The 18,409-nt window shown below is 42.6% G+C and overlaps 2 protein-coding genes across 4 annotated transcripts in view; one reads left to right on the top strand and one right to left on the bottom strand.

Annotated features, from left to right (window-relative positions):
• The window catches only part of cep44 (centrosomal protein 44), a 123,073-nt gene that overhangs the window by 87,383 nt on the left and 17,281 nt on the right, over positions 1 to 18,409 (bottom strand). The window lies entirely within an intron of this gene.
• fbxo8 (F-box protein 8) overlaps positions 98 to 18,409 on the top strand; it is a 67,088-nt gene continuing 48,776 nt past the window's right edge. Inside the window, exons 1-2 of one of the 3 annotated variants that reach the window (XM_078561618.1) lie at positions 98 to 399; positions 5,682 to 5,816. The gene's annotated coding sequence lies outside the window, so the exon portion shown is untranslated. Of the gene's footprint in view, positions 400 to 4,987; positions 5,067 to 5,681; positions 5,817 to 18,409 lie in introns of those variants that run through there. The other 2 variants (XM_078561608.1, XM_078561626.1) reach the window with 2 other exon arrangements.

The following is an 18,409-nucleotide window of genomic DNA, read 5'->3' as shown; positions in this document are numbered from 1 at the left end:
ACCAATAACAAAACGTCCAGCGTCATGACATCACGGCTTTGAGGTCCGCTCTCAGCGTGATTGCGTCGCGACCCTGACATCAGACGTCGGCTTTCACGCAAGCGGCTTTAGAAAAAAAGTTAATTAGACGCAGGAGGGGTTTAAAGTGAAAGTATCGCGGAGGCTTTTTATCTGATTTATTTTGTTCCTTCCCCCCCCCCCCCTCCCTCAAGTGCTGCCCCTCGGATGGCTCTGAACGAAGACTTTCGCAGGCTGATTTATTATTTTGTCGGCCGATTGTAATTTCACCCTCTCCCTCCCCTCCTTTCCCAACCCCTCACCCCTGGACCCTTTTTCTCGTCCTTTCCTCCTCTTGTTTTGGGACCGTCGTGGAAATCGGAGGAACTGCGGCTCCAACAGGTAGGCGGAGTCAGCGAGGCTTTTCTTGCCCTTTGCTCGGCCCACCTAACTTTGACGGCCGGCGACGTCAGGCGATTGACGGCAGGCACCGGCCAATCAGCAGCAGCGACCTGCGGCGGGCAACCAATTGGCGTCGCTGAAAGGCGGGCCATTGTGTATTGCGAGCAGGTTAGGTTGCGGCGGTGGGTAATGTTGGGACTGAAGATGGGGGAGGGGAGAGCAACTCAGACTTTTGATGGGATGATTGGGGGAGGGGGTTACGTGATATTTAGCTCCAAATAGTATCTGTGTACATGTAAGTGTGTGTATTTAAAGAAACATAATTTGCAATGTTTTCAGGAGGAGCTGCAAACTATGCTCCTGTTGCAGAAGTGTTGGGTATTGGAATATTGATGTTTTATTAACATCAAGTGCATTTATTGTACAAACAGAAGATATAGATCTGGGTGCACACGCACAAGCAGGCCATATTTCTAGAATCAGAAAAAAGAGGAGCAAAAAAAGAAACGTCGTATTCCCCTCTTTCCTCCATGCACTTTTCTATTAATATGGTTTTTTCCAATTTTAAAGCAGGTAAAAGTCCAAAAAATGAACTGTATGTTCTTTCGACAGGTGATCACTTAACTGTTGTGTGCTTCCAGATTCATCTATTTTTGTTTCAGTTTTCCATTATTTGCAATGTCTTTCTTTTAATTTAGATATGGTTACAGTTGTTGACTGTGTGACCTTATCGTAATTCATGAGGCACGTGGGGGGGATTCAAAATTAGGCTCAATGGACCCAGTTATGGGTTCTGTTCAGGAACCAAAATGGCATCCAATGCACATGCGCATATTTCTGCAAATTGCTGTGGATGCCATTATGGTGAGGACATTGGAGCAAATGGAAAGCAGGAAGGTCATGATGTCAGTAAGTGTGCAACATAGATTTGAAATCAGCAATTTGAAAGCTACAGCCATCTACAGCTAACAGTTGAGCTCACATAGCTGTGCACGAAAGGCAGTGGGAAAGACACCCTACCCGTCCTATTTAAAGGGATTATCACTTACAAGTTGGTTGTCAGTTAACTTATTCTGACTGTTGATATGATTGCACATGTTTCTGGTGCTTTCTCAAGTTCTTTCAAATTACAAAAGTTTATAGGGAGGTACTGAAGGATTATTTTGTGCAAACGTTTCTGCATAACTCATTTGCCCCCAGACATGGGTGCAGTAGTGGCCTTCCTCTTGGAAAGCAACAAGAATGGCACAATGAGCAGATGCTGTGCAGATCAGGGAAAACTCCTAGATTGGTGGTGTGGTGTGGTGGGGTGGGGTGGGGGGGGTGGGGAGCGGTGTAGAGAGAGAGAAGGGCTTTCAGCAGGAGGCCAAATCTGGCCAGGATGTTCAGGAAACAATGATACGTCTCCACTTCAATAAGGATGGCCTCACTGAAATCTGCCAGATGCTGCAGCCCATAACTGCAGCATCAGAGCAGGGCAAGGACTTTTTGTGGCTGTGAAGGTGGTCTGGATCCTTCGTAAGGCAAATGTCAGTCAGCTTGGTTATGTTCTACAATAGATTGCAGCATAGAACTCAACCCAACATATAAAATAGCACTCCTTACAGCCCTAAAAATCGTGTTTTTGCATATGCTCCATATAAGCTGACCCCCTTTTCAGCCACGACCTGAAATGCTCACATTAGTAGTCAGCTTCAACTTTTCAACCCACCAGTGTTCATTTTGCTTATCTTATAACTGGGCGCCAGGGATCGCACAGGCGATGTGAGCTGAGTGGCAAAGATGTGTGGGAGTTTAAGACATGCTCACACAGACCAGACCCAGCGTGGCAAATGACAAAGAGAAATGAGTCTTCCAATGAAACAAATGAAGTATGAAGCAGGTTTCGAGCTAAAAGTCATGCCATTTGCTAATTTGTCAAACAGCTGTTCTGTGGTAAGGAAATTCGGTGTTCGTGGAAAGCTGGTGCAAGAATGGAAGAAGAAGGAATCTGCCCTGAAGAAGATGCCCGAGACTAAATACACCACAAGAACAGGGATCAGCCACTGGCCTGATCTTGAGAAGCATGTATCGGAATGGGTCCTCGAAAACCGTTAGACTGGTTTCATCATCACCAGAATTGCAATAACCATAAGTGGGCCAAATGTACCCTGAGTCTGGCAAAGATTTCAGACAGCAGCTAGCTGGTGTAGCCTCTTAATGGATCAAAAATGTTTAGTGTTGTAGCAGAAGACCAAGATTGCTGAGAGCTTTATCAAAAGACCTCAAGCCAAAATTACCAGGTTCCAGCAATGCATCATCAGACAGCAGCAAAACCACGAGTACTCATTATGTCACATTGGCACATGGATGAAGTGGAAAGATTTGAAAAGGGCTCTAGTGTAGACCACAGAATAAACAAAGACCAGATCCATGGTAGTAACAGCCTGCATGGCGGACAGAATATAATTGAAGCCTATAGTCATTTTCAAACGTAAAACCATGCCAAAAATTAAGTCCTCTGCAGAGATTTTATGCATGTCCATGACAATGGTTGCTTGGATGAGGATGGAGTGAAGTTATGGATTGGTCCTGGTGGCCTACGTAAAGAATGCAGCTTATTAGTGTGGGACATGTTCAGATCTTGTCTATTCAATGGAATCAAGAAGCACCTGCAAAGAAATGACACCCACATTGCAGCTATACCAGGGGTCTAAAGACTGTAGTTCAAACTTTGGATGCGTGCCTGAACAAGCCATCCAAGGATCGTGTTCATGCCAAACGGAATAGGTGGATGGTTGACAGAGCTTGATGTTTTGGGCAGTTTCATCATCAAATTGTGGGACACTATTAGTACACCAAGTGTCATCAGATTGTTCAAAAAATGCAAGTCTATCCAATTCAATGGATGGAAGGGAAGATGATTTGTTGTGGAAGGATGATTCTGAAACTGAAAGCACCAAATTTTGATTCGGAGTGGGATCCTTACGATGATGCCATAGCCAAAGTGACTCAGAATGAATTTGATTCGCCACAATGGTGGGGTTTTGGAGAGCAGTAAAATAAGGAAGAACTACTGTCATGCTGCAGCAGATTACTGACCATGATTCCACTCAGGTCACTGGAATCTAAAATCACAGGCATCTGGGCTGGCTCCAAGGCAGAAGAACTAACGTTGATGGGAGCTGGTGCTAATGGAAGTGAGGTTCTGCAAGGGGGATGGTTCCAACTCTGCAATTGGTCATTTTGGGAGGACATATATAAATTACTGTAGAGGTCAAGCATCAACTCAACCTTTGAAGCCTCCAAAAATCATTTTAGAGAAGGGGCAAAGGAGTGGGACCAACTGGATAGGTCTTTCAAAAAGCTGTCGCAGACACAATAGTATCTGCATCATTTAGTGCTGTATCATTCTATGACAGTTCCTTGGAAAATATTCTCTATGATGATTCTCCTGATTGTGATTTAGTCTGTTTGGAGTGTATGGACTTGTGAGCTGAATCCCAGCATACAGCATATTTTAGGCTGGAGTTTTGCAAGTCTCAGTTAATTGCTCCTCCAAAGTTTTATGATTGAGTTGTCCTTTTTATGCCTCTCTCTCCTGTGGAGGACTGGGAGCATTACTGTAGAAGCCTCAGCGATCCTGTAAAATACTGCAGTGCAAGGGGCACGGAATCCGGTGTTTGTAATGGCTTTGAAACTGTACTTTCACTTCAAGGACGGTGACTTAATCCGGCACAGATTGATGGGATTACTCTGTTCACTTGCTGTGATGATCCTCTCCTTTCACTATGATCCCAGTAGCATTTTCTTCCTTGGTAAAGACAGATCCTCTGTGAACTGAACTCAGACAGTTTCAACTCAGTAACTAATAAGGCTGGGTTTAATTTGGGGCAAATTGTCAGTTGCATTGAGGTAGTTGATGCAGTAAATGGAAATTGTCATTCTGGCAGAATAGGGAACACCCTGCTGGGATCAGATCAGAGTAAACCGAGTTTTGCAGTTCATTTACACCTGACTTGGGAGTGCTTTATTCTGGCATTGCATGCCCAATGTAATTTCATTCCTCAGCGCTAACACCCCTTATCTTTCTGAGCATAAAAATTCATCATCTGCACCCTGCTGCTTTAAGAGAAATGTTTCTTCTAAAGATTAACTTGCAAAGGCTGCTCACTTATTGACTGTTTTAAGTCCTCGGTAAGGTAGTGGTATTCTGCAAACCGCCAGTTCAAAGAGGCACAACCAACAATTTTTGCATGGAAATGTGCCTACAGACAAAATGAGCCATGGGGGGGATTAGTAGGTTGGATAAGCAGAGCTAACGGATTGGATAAAAGCTGTACATTGCAGTTTTGACACCAAATTCAGAAGGTACAGAACAGATGGAGAGGATTACAAAGGAATAATCTGATTGAGGTGTTTAAATGACATCATAAGATATCACATTCTTTGCCATGTGAATGCTCAGATTGAATTATTCTCTATTATCTTCTGCCCATTTAATATTTTTAGAATTTGTGATTTTTTTTTTAAAAAAAAGCAATTACTAGTAACAACTGGAATTTATATAGCACCATTAACGTAGTAAAACATCCCCGGGTACTTCATTGGAACATAATCAGACAAAATCTGACATCGAGTCACTTAAGGAGATATTACGGCGGGTGACCTAAGGCTTGGTCAAAGAGGTAAGTTTTAAGGAGTGTCTTAAAGAGGTGAAAGAGGCAGAAGAGCCACAAGGTTTGCAGAAGAAACTTCAGAGCTTAGAATTCAGACATCTGAAGGAACGGCCTCCAGTTGTGGAGCAATGAAAATTGGGAATGTGTAAGAAGTCAGAATTGAATGAGCAGAGAGATCTCGGAGAGTTGTGGGGCTGGAGAAGCTTTCCGAGATAGGGAGGGGTGAGGGCATGGAAGGATTTGAATAAAAGAATGAGAATTTTAAAGTATAGGCATTGTCAAATGGGAGTCAATATGGGTCAGCAAGCACAGGGATGATTGGGAATGGGTGCAAGTTAGGATAAGGGCAGCAGAGTTTTGGGTTAACTCACATTTACAGAGGGGCAAGCTGGGATGTTGGTTAGGACTGCATTGAAATAGTTGAGTCTAGAGGCAGTAAAGGTATGGATGACGGTCTTGTAATAGCATAGAAAATATCTTACCTCGATGTGGTACCTTCTTGCAATATGATATATACAGAATATTTTATCATGTGAACACAGTTTCATTTGAAAATATCAGAATATTTCAATGCTACTTAGACTGTGACTCTCAAATAAGATTTTGCTTTTCTTATTACTTCAGGCTTGATATTTTTATCAAGGTAAACAATGCACTGAAAAACCCAGATGTTTAATTGCGCCACCAGAGGATTTGTTTAATGAAGTAACTGGGATTGATGCATGTGATTCACACAAATAACAGAATAAACTGACTGAGGTACTATCTCATAATAAAATCGTAGATTATTAGCTGTTAGGTTTGCATTGACTTATGTCACAAGTTTTGTTACATCAGTAAACAGTATCTTGAGTATGGCTGAAAAAAGAGACATGTTTAAGCTTTTTGTCTAGCACTCATCAGGACACTCGTAAGAACACTTAACCTGCTACCTCTCGCATATTTCCGATATGTGGATGATACGTTTACTATATTTAAATTCACAGCTGCACTTAACAATTTCCTTACATGTCTTAATGGGCTCCATCCTGCGCTCAAATTCACCTTTAAAATGGAGAGTAGTTAAATGAACTCCCTTTCCTTGACGTACTAGTTGAGAAATCTGCCGAGGGATTCTCTACATGGTGTACTGCAATCCTACCTTCACTGGTCAATATATGTGTTGGGACACACTATAAGATTGGTCTTATTGACAGCTTTGTAAATAGGGCCCGAGCCATTTGCTCACCAAGCAAGCTTGATGCTGAAATAGGGCACATCAAAGACATCCTGCAGGATGTTTGGCTACCCTGATCAGATCATTTCACGCTGTGTATCACGCAAACTCATGAACGGCCTAAGACCATCACCTTTGGCCCTGAAAAGTGCCTAGTCCACCTTAGATTATCTTGGAAGGGCAAGATATCTCAAAAATGTGAGCAACAGGTAAAGCTAGCTGTTTCACACTGCTACTATGCAGTAGCAACACGAGTGGTATTTGCCACTAACAGGATGCTGCTGTCAAGCCAAAAAGACGTTCTGCCTAACACACAAATGAGTAACGTGGTATATGAATTTCAATGCCAGTGTAATGCTGGGTATGTAGACCGTATGTCCCAAAGACTGATGGATCATATCAAACAGCATACCCCAGCCGCTGTTCGCAACGGGCAAGGTATAGACTGTACCCAACCAGCCCGTTCTTACAAAACACAGCGTCCAACATTAGATGTGATTTCGCGATTGGACAATATGCACTGAATAATCCTCAATGTGCTAAGAATTACGCTGGCAACCAATTTAAGGTTGTCAGTTGGGCTCACAGTGTGGTGCGTTTGCATTTACTGGAAGCTACATATTAATACACAGGGCCCTGTTCTTTGCAGACAGAAAGGACATGTACACACATTGCGCCTGTTTCAGCTAAACAAAATAAGTGACAGTCATTCACTGACTTATTCCTCAGGGCAATGTCTTGACCAATCAGGGTCAAGCTGCCTGGTTTAATTTTCAAACAATGCTTGTCAGTTAGCTGTCATTCACCAACACTGGTGAATTATCCATGGCAACATCACTTGCCAACCAATCAGCAATCTTTTCACATACAGTATAAATTGTTGTCTTCCTCTTATGTTGGAATTCTTGTGAGTGTCCTGATGAGTGCAAGACAAAAAGCTTAACATGTCTCTTTTTTTTTCAGCAATACTCAAGTCATGTACTACCAAACATTGAGGTCAGTGACTGTTTGAGCCACAACTCCATGTTTGAACCTTGCCAGTCTGGTTTCCACCCCTGCTATATCACTGATATGGCCTGATTCAAAATCCCAAATGACTGTGTGACTGTGACTATGGTGTGACACCCCTCTTCATCCTTCTCCTCAGCTGTGCAGCCTCTGAGACATTTGACCATTCCATCCTCCTCCAATGCCTCTCCTTCATTGTCCAACTGAGTGAGCTGGCCACCACTCCTGTCTATCCAGTTATAGCCATAGAATCTCCTTCAATGGCTTCGCTTCCTGCCCCTGCACCATTACCTCCAAGGCTCTATCCTTAGCCTTTCCTTTATTCTCGTTTACATGTTACCTCCCCATTTTCCAAAAAAACTAGGCTGAATCTTAATTCACGAAAATAAGTGGGTTGGAGTCAGGTGAGTTGTTAAATCTTTAAAAATACCCAATCCCAAACTGCTTAATTCTGGGTTTGGCAGAGGTGGAACAAGGGATGGGCAACCTGCCCACTCCAAAGAGTCATTTGGGTCAATTAAACATTTTAATGAGGCTGGTAGCCTCTGATTTAACCTGCTTTCCAGGTCTAACCATGGCTGGCCGGGTTTGCCAAGCTTCGGAAAGGGAGCGGAGAACAGCTTCAGGGAGAAGGTAAATGCCTTCCTGCTCTTCCTTTCCTCCTTCATTCAACTCCACCACACCCCTCACATCCTCCACCCAACCTGTTCCACCTTCTCCCCCCCCCCCCCCCCCCCCCACCCCAAAACTCCGCTCGGGTTAATATCAGTCCCTCAGCACCTCGCCCCTGCCTCTGGGTCAGACCCACACTCTCTCAAACACCAATAGGCAAGTTACTCTGCAGCATGTGGGGAGATCCAAACTCCCGAGTTTCAGGACAGGAACTCTGCACTCCTCACCTCATTTACATAGTCTGTCCATCAAGAAACAGCCCATGTAATCGGGTTCCATATGTATACTGAAGACTCACAACTCTGCCTCACCACCACTTCCCTCAACTGCCAATTTATTCTGTGTTTTGTGGTTGTTAATGTGGTTAACCTATAACTGCCCTTTGAAATGGCCTATCATACCACTCAGTTGCAATTAGGGATAGGCAACAAATGCTGGTTTTGCCAGCATCGCCCACACCTTAGGAATGAATTATTAAAGACTGCTTCTCTGATATTCGGTCCTGAAGGACTAAAGCCTCTGGCTTTAAATCCTGCTACAAACTCCATTCCTTTGCCACCAAATTCATACCCTCCTGGCCAATGTCTCAGACTGGGATTGTGAACAGCATGGTTCAATGTCCTATTTGCCCCTGACCTGAGCTTCTGACCCCCATATCCTCTTCATCACAAAGGTTACCTAATTCCACCTCTGAAATATCGCCTGCCCCTGCCTCTGCCTCAGCCTCAGCTATTCTGCTGCTGAAACTCTCATCATGCTTTTGGTACTTCCAGGCTTGTCACAGTTTATCACAGAATCACAGTGCAGAAGAGGCCCTTCTGCCCACCGAGTCTGCACCGACACATGAGAAACACCTGACCTACCTACCTAACCCCATTTACCGGCACTTGGCCCATAGCCTTGAATGTTCTGATGTGCCAAGTGCTCATCCAGGTACTTTTTAAAGTCTATTCCAATACTCTCTCCTGGTGGCCTTCTGCCTTCTCCCCTCCGGAAACTTGAGCTCATTTAAGATTGTTGCCCATATCCTAACCCACACTAGAGCCCATCACCCCTTTGTTCATTGACCTACATTGACTCCTTGGCCATCAACACCTTGATTTTTAAAATTCTTGCCCTCATTCGGATTCCTCCACAGCCTTGTTCCTCCTTATCTCTGTAACCTTCCCCCTGCTGTATAATCTCAACAACTACTCATATAGCGCCTTTAACATAAAGAAACGTCCCAAAGCATTTCACAGGAGCTTTACAAAACAAAGTATGACACCGAGCCAGGTGAGGAGATTGTTAGGTCAAATTACCAAAAGCTTGGTCAAAGAGACAGATTTTAAGAAGTGTCTTAAGGAAAGAGAAGTGGAGAGGTGGTGAGGTTTAAGGAGGGAATTCCAGAATTTGGGACCTTGGCAGTCTGAAATGGTCTAAAGATCAGCAGTGAGGTGATGCTAGCCATTTCTGTCCAGAGCTCCTCTTCACATTTCATTTGTGTTAAGAATGAAGTTTACACCTCATAAGTATTCTGCCTTCTTCCTTGGGGTACATCTATCATTCATTGTCAATATACGACCTTAGAATTGATATTACAAAATTTTATCTTCTGTATCTTCACACTTGGCCCTTCAGACCACCAAACCTTGCCAAGCTTTTGAAGATGTAGCCTTTCCAAGGTTAAATTGTGCCTCACTGCACATGTTTCCACTTCAAGGAATTCTTGATAAGCTGAGGTTCTTTGGCATCAAAAAGACTTCTTGGGAAGGTACTTAGATGGAGATTTAAAATAATGAATGAAGCAGCAAAAATAAGTTTCAGATTGGTCAGAAGAAGGGCAGGATTGTGAAAGGTAAAATTATCAAGTGAAATATCAAGTAACGTTCACGTCACACCAGTGCCAGGCAATGACCATCTCCAGCAAAAGAGAATCTAACCATCGTCCCTTGATGTTCAATGGCATTACATTGCAGAATCCCCCACTATCAACATCCTGGCAGTTATCATTGACCAGAAACCAAACTGGACCTGCCGTATAAATACTGTGGCTACAAGAGCAGGTCAGAGGCTAGAAATTCTGCAGTGAGTAACTCACCTGCTGATTTCCCAAAGCCTGTCCACCATCTGCAAGGCACAAGTCAGGAGTGTGATGGAATACTCCCCTCTTGCCTGGATGAGTGCAGCTCCAATAACACTCAAGAAGCTTGACACCATTCAGGACAAAGCAGCCTGCTTGATTGGCACCCCATCCATAAACATTCACTCCCTCTACCGCCGATGCACAGTAGCAGCAGTGTGTACCATCTACAAAACGCACTGTAGGAACTCACTAAGGCTCCTTAGTACCTTCCAAACTCACAACAGCTACCATCTAGAAGGACAAGGGCAGCAGACACATAGAAACACCACCACCTGGAAGTTCCACTCCAAGCCACACACCATCCTGACTTGGAAATATATCACCGTTCTTTCACTGTCGCTGGGTCAAATTCTTGGAACTCCTTCCCTAACAGCACTGTGGGTGTACCAACACCACATGGACTGCAGTCGTTCAAGAAGACAGCTCACCACCACCTCAAGGGCAATTAGGGATGGGCAATAAATGCTGGCCTAGCCAACGATACCCACGTCACGTGAATGAGTTTAAAAAATTATCCAGAGTTGCTCGCAGGGTTAATCAAGAAGGCTGGTCGTGGCATGGACATTGAACTAACTTAAGACTATTGAGTTCGTATTCTGGAAGGATGAGCGTAGATGAACTTATAGGCTCTCATGTTAATTGATGAAATGAATTATGTGATTATATTACTTAGTTTATACTAGGTGCATCCATGAGCTTGAGAGCTTTGTGGATAGCACGTTTATAGATGTGATCAACTTAAGAGTATGGAAGGAGAGAGGGAATGGGCGATTACCAGACAGTCAAGTAGAAACAGGCAGGTAATGCAGGAGCCCCTGAGTATACCCCACTCTCCAACCAGAACTCAGTTCTGAATACTGATGAGAGTGATGGTTCACCGGAGGAGTGCAACCAGAGCAAAGTCCATGGCATTGTGGAGGCCTCTGCCATATAGGTAGGGTACAAGCAAGATTGGAAGGGCAATAGTAATAGGTCATTCGATAGTTAGGGAAATAGATAGGTGTTTTGTGGCCACAGACGTGAATCCAGGATGATGTATTGCCTCCCTGGTGCCAGGGTCAAGGATGCCACTGAATCGCTGCAGCGCAGCCTGAGGGGGGAGGCTGAACTGCCAGCAGTCAAGGTACACATGGTATGAACGACATAGGTAGATAGAGGAATGTGGTCCTGCAGCCAGAATTTAGGGGGTAAGGTAGGAGATTAGCAAGCAGGAACTCAAAAGTAGTATTCTCCAGATTACTTCCAGTACCAGGCACAAGTGAGTATAAAAATGGGAGGTTAAAGCCGATGAATGCATGGCTGGAGAGATGGTGCAGGAGGGAGGGCTTTAGACTCTTGGGATATTGGGACTGGCTCTGGGGGAGATGGGACTTGTACAGGCTGGACAGGTTGCACCTAAATAGAGTCGGGACAGCGTTCCTTGCGGGGCAGTTTGCTAGTGCTATTGAGGAGGATTTAAACTAACTTGGCAGGGGTGTGGGAACCAATGTAATTATCAGAGAGGGACACCAAAATGCACAGAATACTGGGAGAGAGAGAGATGGCACCAGAGTAGAGAATAAGTTATTAGGTGGGGTCAGAGTAAGGGAGAAAGTTATAAAACCTAAATCAGGGTTAATGTTCATTTATGTGAATGCACCAAGTGTAGTTAATAAAATTGGTGAGTTACAGGCGGAGTTTGATATGTGGAAATATGATCCTGTGGCTATAACAGAGATCTGGCTCAAAGAAGGGCAGGACTAAGTGTAAAATATTCCTGGATACAAGGTGCTCAGGAAAGATAGGAAAGGAAGAAAAGTGGGAGGAATGGCAGTATTGATTAAGGACAGCATTGCAGTGCTGGAGAGAGAGGATATCCCAGAGGGGTCAAGGTATATTCCTTTGAAAGGGAAATGTAGGGTAAACTAATCCAGAGCTCCCTGAAGGACAAATTATAGCGATTAACATGAAGAAGAGAAAGTAGGAATGCAAATGGAATGTTGTTTATTGCAAGGGGACTGGAATATAAAAATAGGGCTGTTTTGCTACAGGGAGCTGGTGAGACCACACCTAGAGTACTGTGTACAGTTTTAGTCCCCTTACTTATAAAAGGACATAAACGTGTTAGAAGCAGTTCAGAGAAGGTTCACCTGACTGATATCTGGGATGAAGGGGTTATCTTATGAAGAAAGGTTGGACAAGCTGGGCCTGTATCCATTGGAGTTTAGAAGATTGTAAGATGATCTTATTGAAACATATAACACTCTGAGGGGACTTGACAAGATGGATGCTGAAAGGATGTTTCCCCTTGTGGGAGGGACTGGAACTAGGAGATATGGTTTAAAAATAAGGGGTCTCCCATTTAAGACTGAGATGAGAAGCATTGTTTCCTCTGAGGGTCATGAATCATTTGAACTCCCTTCCCTGGAGAGTGGTGGAGGTAGGGTCATTGAATATTTTTAAGGCAGAGGTGGATAACCTTTGACTCCTTTGTAGTCAAGAATCTATCAGGGGTAGGCGGAATGTGGAGTTGAGGCCACGATCAGATCAGCCATGATCTTATTAAATGATGGAGCAGGCTCGAGCAGACTAATGGTCTACTCCTGCTCCTAATTCTTGCATTCGTATGCTTATGACAGAAGTCAAATGGATAATACAATGGAGAACCAGGCTGAATGTAGAAGGTTCAGAGGGGAAGTGAAAAAGCAAATAAGTGAAGCAAAGAGGGAACATGTAAAGAGACTGGCAGCTAACATAAAAGGGAATCCCAAAGTCGTCTTTGGCGTACAAATAGTAAAAGGGTGGTAAAAGGAGGAGTAGGGCCGATTAGGGATCAAAAAGGGGATTTAGGCATGAAGGCAGGGGCAATAGCTGAAGTATTAAATGAATACTTTGTATTTGTCTTCACCAAGGAAAAAAATGCTACCCAGGCCACAGAGAAAGAGGAAATAAGTAATACATTAGAAGTATTTAAAATTGATAGGAATGAGGTATAAGATAGGCTGCCCAAACTTAAAAATTGACAAAGCACCAGCAATGGATGAAATGCATCTAAGGATATTGAGGGAAGTGAGTGGAAATTGTAGAGGCACGAGCCATAATTTTCCAGTCTTCCTTAGACTTGGGGGTGGTGTCAGAAGACTGGAGAATTGCAAATGTTACACGCTTGTTCAAAAAAGGGTGTAAAGATAAGATAAGCCCAGCAACTACAGGCCAGTCAGTTTAACTTTGGTGATGGGGAAACTTCTAGAAACAATAATTCGGAACAAAATTAATAGTCACATAGACAAATGCAGGTTAATTAAGGAATGCCAGCACGGATTTAAGGGTTTAACTATTTGCTGGAGATTTTTGAGGAAGTAACAGAGAGGGTTGATGAGGGCAATCTTGTTGATGTGGTTTACATGGATTTTCAAAAGGCATTTGATACATTGACACACAACAGAGTTATGAGCAAAGTTTTAGCTCATGGAATAAAAGACAAAATAGCAACGTGGATACGAAATTGGCCGAATGACAAGAAACAGAGATAAGTGGTTAATTAATGTTTTTTGACCCTCTAACGGAAGGTTTGTAGTGGAGTTCCCCAGGGGTCAGTGTTGGGACCTTTGCTCTTCCTGATACATATGTTGATGACTGAGACCTTGGTGTCCAGGGCACAATTTCGAAACTTGGAAACATTGTGAACTGTCAGGAGGATAGTGTAGAACTTCATAAGGATGTAAACAAGTCGATGGAATGGGCGGGCAAGTGGCAGGTGAAGTTCAATGGGGAGAAATGTGAAGTGATCCATTTTGGTAGGAAGAATGTGGAGAGACAATATAAAATAAAGGATACAACTCTGCAGGGGGTGCAGGAGCAGAAGGGCCTGAGTGTATATGTGCGTAAGTCATTGAAGGTGGCAGGGCAGGCTAAGAGCACAGTTAATAAAGCATACAGTACCCTAGGCTCTATTAATAGGGGCATAGAGTACAAGAGCAAGGAAGTTATGTTGAATTTGTATAAGATACTAGTTTGGCCTCAGCTGAAGTATTGCGTCAACTTTTGGGCACCGCACTGAAGGAAAAATGTGAAGGCATTGGAGAGAGCGCAGAAAAGATTCACAAGAATGGTTCCAGGGATGAGGAACTTCAGTTATGATGATAGATTGGAGAAGTTATGACTGTTTCCCTCGGAGAAGAGAAAGCTGAGAGGAGACCCTATAGAGGTGTTAAAAATTGTGAGGGGTCAGGACAGAGTGAATAGGGACAAACTGTTCCCACTCGTGAAAGGATCGAGAACAAAAGAGCACAGATTTAAAGTAATTGGCAAACAAAGCAAAAGTGACATGAGGAAAAACTTTTTTACACAGCGAGTGGCTGGTGTCTGAATGCACTGCCTGAAAGTGTAGTGGAGGCAGGTTCAATCCAGGCATTCAAAAGGGAATTAGACTGTTACCTGAAAAAGGAGAATGTGCAGAGTTACGGGCAAAAGACAGGGGAATGGCACAAGGTGAATTGATCATTCAAAGAGCTAGCGCCGATATGATGGGCCAAATGGCCTCCCTCTATGCTGTAACATTTCTGTCATTCTGTGAATCTAAATTCTGATTCTGCTTTTTTGTTTGCCACTGTAAACATAAGGAAGTAGAGATCGATGGAACTCATCTTTTTGGTGCCTCCTGATTGCGAATTTTCTAAGGTTCTTCCTTGTACGACTATAGATGAGCTGTGCAGTAGAATCAACTCTTTCCATCTCCTCACCACTCTTTACGCAGTTTTGTGAGATTTAGCCAGGGCAGCTGATGCTCTTCAAAAGAAGCAGTTTTTATTTTTAAGGAAAATATCCTTGTGTACCAATGTACTGGCAAGCTGAATCTAAAAAAAGACAGTTAAAAGGTTAGCTGGGAAAACACAAGCCGGTAGTGACCATGTTTTTTTTTGATGCCATCTTGTTTCCTTCCTATAATCCTGTTAAATGCTATCCCAAAATACAATCCAGGCAGATTAAATAGTGTTGGTTCCGTATCACAAACGATTTTCCAGTGTGGCTGTGTAGCATGAACTCAGCTACTGGGGTTCTGGATAATGCCATCTGCATTGTATTAAGACAAGATTCTTGCTCTGTTTAGGCAAGATAAATCATAGAGAGGCTCAGAAAATAAAAGCACAGTAGAATCAAGTCTAGTTTGATCTCCCAAAGCTCCAGACTTTACATATAGTATATTCTATGTGTATTTTCCAAGCCCCCGTCCCCGCGAGAAGCATTTTGTTGTGAAAACATATTTTGTAGTCTTGCGTGCATTAGTCACATCTGCCAAATTGAACATTATTTGACTATATAAACCCATATTTTTCCCATGTCTGTTAGGTGCAAAGTACTTGTTTCAACAGTAATTAAGAACAGTGAAAGGGAATGTGGTCCTTGTGTTGCTGTTATGGAAAATGTTGTAAAATGTGAGTTGGAGTGTTAAATGCCACTAAACATGAAATCACTTTATGATATTATGGACTTTTGCATTAGTTTCTTAGGCGTCCCCACTTTTATGGACTTTCATAGAAAGGTAATGAGTCTACATAATCAAGTGCTGAATACTTCTATTCTTTTATTGCTAAATTCGACTATAATAATTGTTATAAGAAATCAATTTTTTAGGCTTTGACAATTATTCACATTCTTGCATTAACACTGAACAATTTAGTGTGCGTAGCTGAGCAGTATAGCAGCATAATTTGGAAATCCGGTTAACTAGCTTGACTCTCAAGTGCAATAAAGCAATAGATGTGAGACCAGCTGGTGGGCAGTTTGGCACTGCTTGAGATTCGCACTTGGTTCAGCCCTGGAGCAAAGTCAGATTGTAAAAATGCTAGACAGTTCAGGGAGCATGTACTTACTTTTCAGTTATTTTAATGTTGGGACAGACTTAATAGTGCCACCCACACTGTCCTAACATTAGATCTGGCTGCCCTGGGAGCTGAACTCCACATATGTGCACGTGTAGGACACCGATATTGAATAGTTTCATGCGTAATTGGAAAGTAACATAGGCAGCTGTCTGTCTGTCACACTGCACAGATGCTGCTGTGGTCTAACTTCTGCCTAACCTGATACTACAGGAGTATTAATGTATGCATACACCGAGTAATCAGTTAGATTTTTTTCATTCATTTTAGTCTTATTGTTTTATTTCACTGTTTCAAAAGATCACAAGATCAGTTATGTATGGAATGGCCCCAGTGGCCTACCTCAAATTATTTATCCAGATAAAGCCTCAAATTTTCCCCGCTCCGTTGCGCCATCCAAAATTTTTTTCAATGATTCCAATAGTTTTGCCTCCATTATTATATCCAGTGGTTCATTTCAATTGTGAGTCATTCTTTGTGTAAAGAAGAGTTTCCTGGCATTAGTCCTAAATTTAATTTAAACTTTTTAATCTTATTCATAAAGTGAGATGACGTAGGGTTGAAGGAGGCTCGTGTAGAGCACAAACACCAGTTGGGCCAAATGGCCTTTTTCTGTGCTGTAAATTCTGTATAATTCTATTTAATTCTATAATTCACATCTGCTGAAATGTTGATTAATTCTGTCACTAATCAGACCTGTGTGTGCTTTTATGTCCACAAAGAATTATTTTAATCTGGTGCAGTAATGGAAGGGAAATCTGCGTCTTGATTCCAAGGATCCTACAGTAGTTGCACAACATTTGCATTCATATTTGAACTGACGTAAATTCATGTTTACCATGATTCTTCCTTGGTGCTTTTGAGTGCCTAGTTATTTTCATTTTGTGTTCTTTTCCCCTCACTTTGATCAGCTGTATGTTTTGTATGCAGATCAAGGATGAACAATTCAATTTTGGTGGAGATCCTTTGAATTAAAAGAATACCTCTGAGAGTTTGCTTGAGGGGTCTTAGCAGTATATATCAAAGCAGCTTTAGAAATGTGCGCACTGAAAAATTTGATCAGCTGCAATAAAGTCCAGGCAGGGTCTTGGGCCTGCCTTGTATGTCTGAGGACTGAAATTAGTGTGGGCCCATCTTTGGATCTAGACCTTGAAACCCAGGGGTGGATAAGAATTAGTTCCCGGGCTTCATCTGCATGCTCAGGGTCAGTTGCCATCCCCTCTTTGAATCCTCCAGCTCTCCAGTTCCATTTCATTAAAACCCACCTTACGGCTGGTCACTACACTTTTGGTCACCCGTCCTTTTTGCTCAGCATCCTTTTTTTTTGATTGGGTCTACCATGGGATTTTTTTCTACATTAAAGCTGCTGTATTAATGCAAATTATTTTTGCGATTCGGGGTGGGTAATGAAATACAGGACTGAAATTACTTGTTGCTAAGATTCATAAAACATAAATATAGTGTGACAACAGCCTTTTGGACATATTTCATGTGAACTATTAACAAATTGCTGGACTTTCCTGGCCATTAGTCTCTGTATAGGTGGCCTTTCACATTAGCTTCACTGTAACATAAACCTGGGTAGTACCATTTTTTTTCCACAGGTATCTTAGTATCCTCCTATCTTTTGCTGTGAGGAGTTGAATTACAGGAGGCACCTCTACAGCTGATGAGGAAATCAAATCCTACCTGTATGCTACAAAATCCTTCCTGCTGCAGCCTTTGCCTTAAGTAATGACTCCTTTTCAGGACTTTTGAAGCCAACATTTCAGCTTCAGTTTCAATGAAGCCTTGAGGCTCTGGGACTGTTGCAGCCCTATTAGTACTATTTGTACTTTGAACTTGGTATTCGGTAAGGCCTGACATTCCCTAATTGGCTTCCCAAGCAGAAGTTCACGATGGTGATGAAGTGCTAGGTGGAAATTCTTAGCAGATGGGGAGAGGCATACAAATTTGCGAATTAAGCTTGCAAACATGCTGCTGAGCTTAAATGTGACTTACTAACTATGATATCACAATTTCATTTTCAGGTTTTTGTTTTAATGGGTAAACTGTTGAAATTCAAAGTGTTGCAACAAGTTTTATTTAATACAGAGAATCAATCCTTCAGTATCTATTTCCGTGCACTGTTAGCTATTAAATGATCCTGTATGAAGGAAAAATAAGCTTCCAGATGGATGTTTCACACGCTGAGTGAGTTCACCTTGATTACCATGGAGGGAACATTAACAGCCTTTGTCTCCAGATCATTATATCACGCTAATTGTTGTTGGTTGAAATTCCAGGCAAATTTCTCCATTCTGTATTTTTTAACTAACTTCCCCGCCCCCACCAACAATTCTAACATCAAAGTGCAAGACCCTAACACACAACCCTTCTGTTTAATCGCTTGTAAAAAGCTGTTTTTTTTAAAAAAATTCCCCTAATTATACAAGTTTCCCCTACGATAGCATGGTACTGCAGTGTTGTG

This window comes from Cetorhinus maximus, chromosome 2 (genome assembly GCF_964194155.1).
Source record: "Cetorhinus maximus chromosome 2, sCetMax3.hap1.1, whole genome shotgun sequence".
Lineage (NCBI taxonomy): Eukaryota > Metazoa > Chordata > Chondrichthyes > Lamniformes > Cetorhinidae > Cetorhinus > Cetorhinus maximus.
Note: the sequence above shows the minus strand (reverse complement) of the source record. Positions and strands in the feature narration are given on the sequence as shown.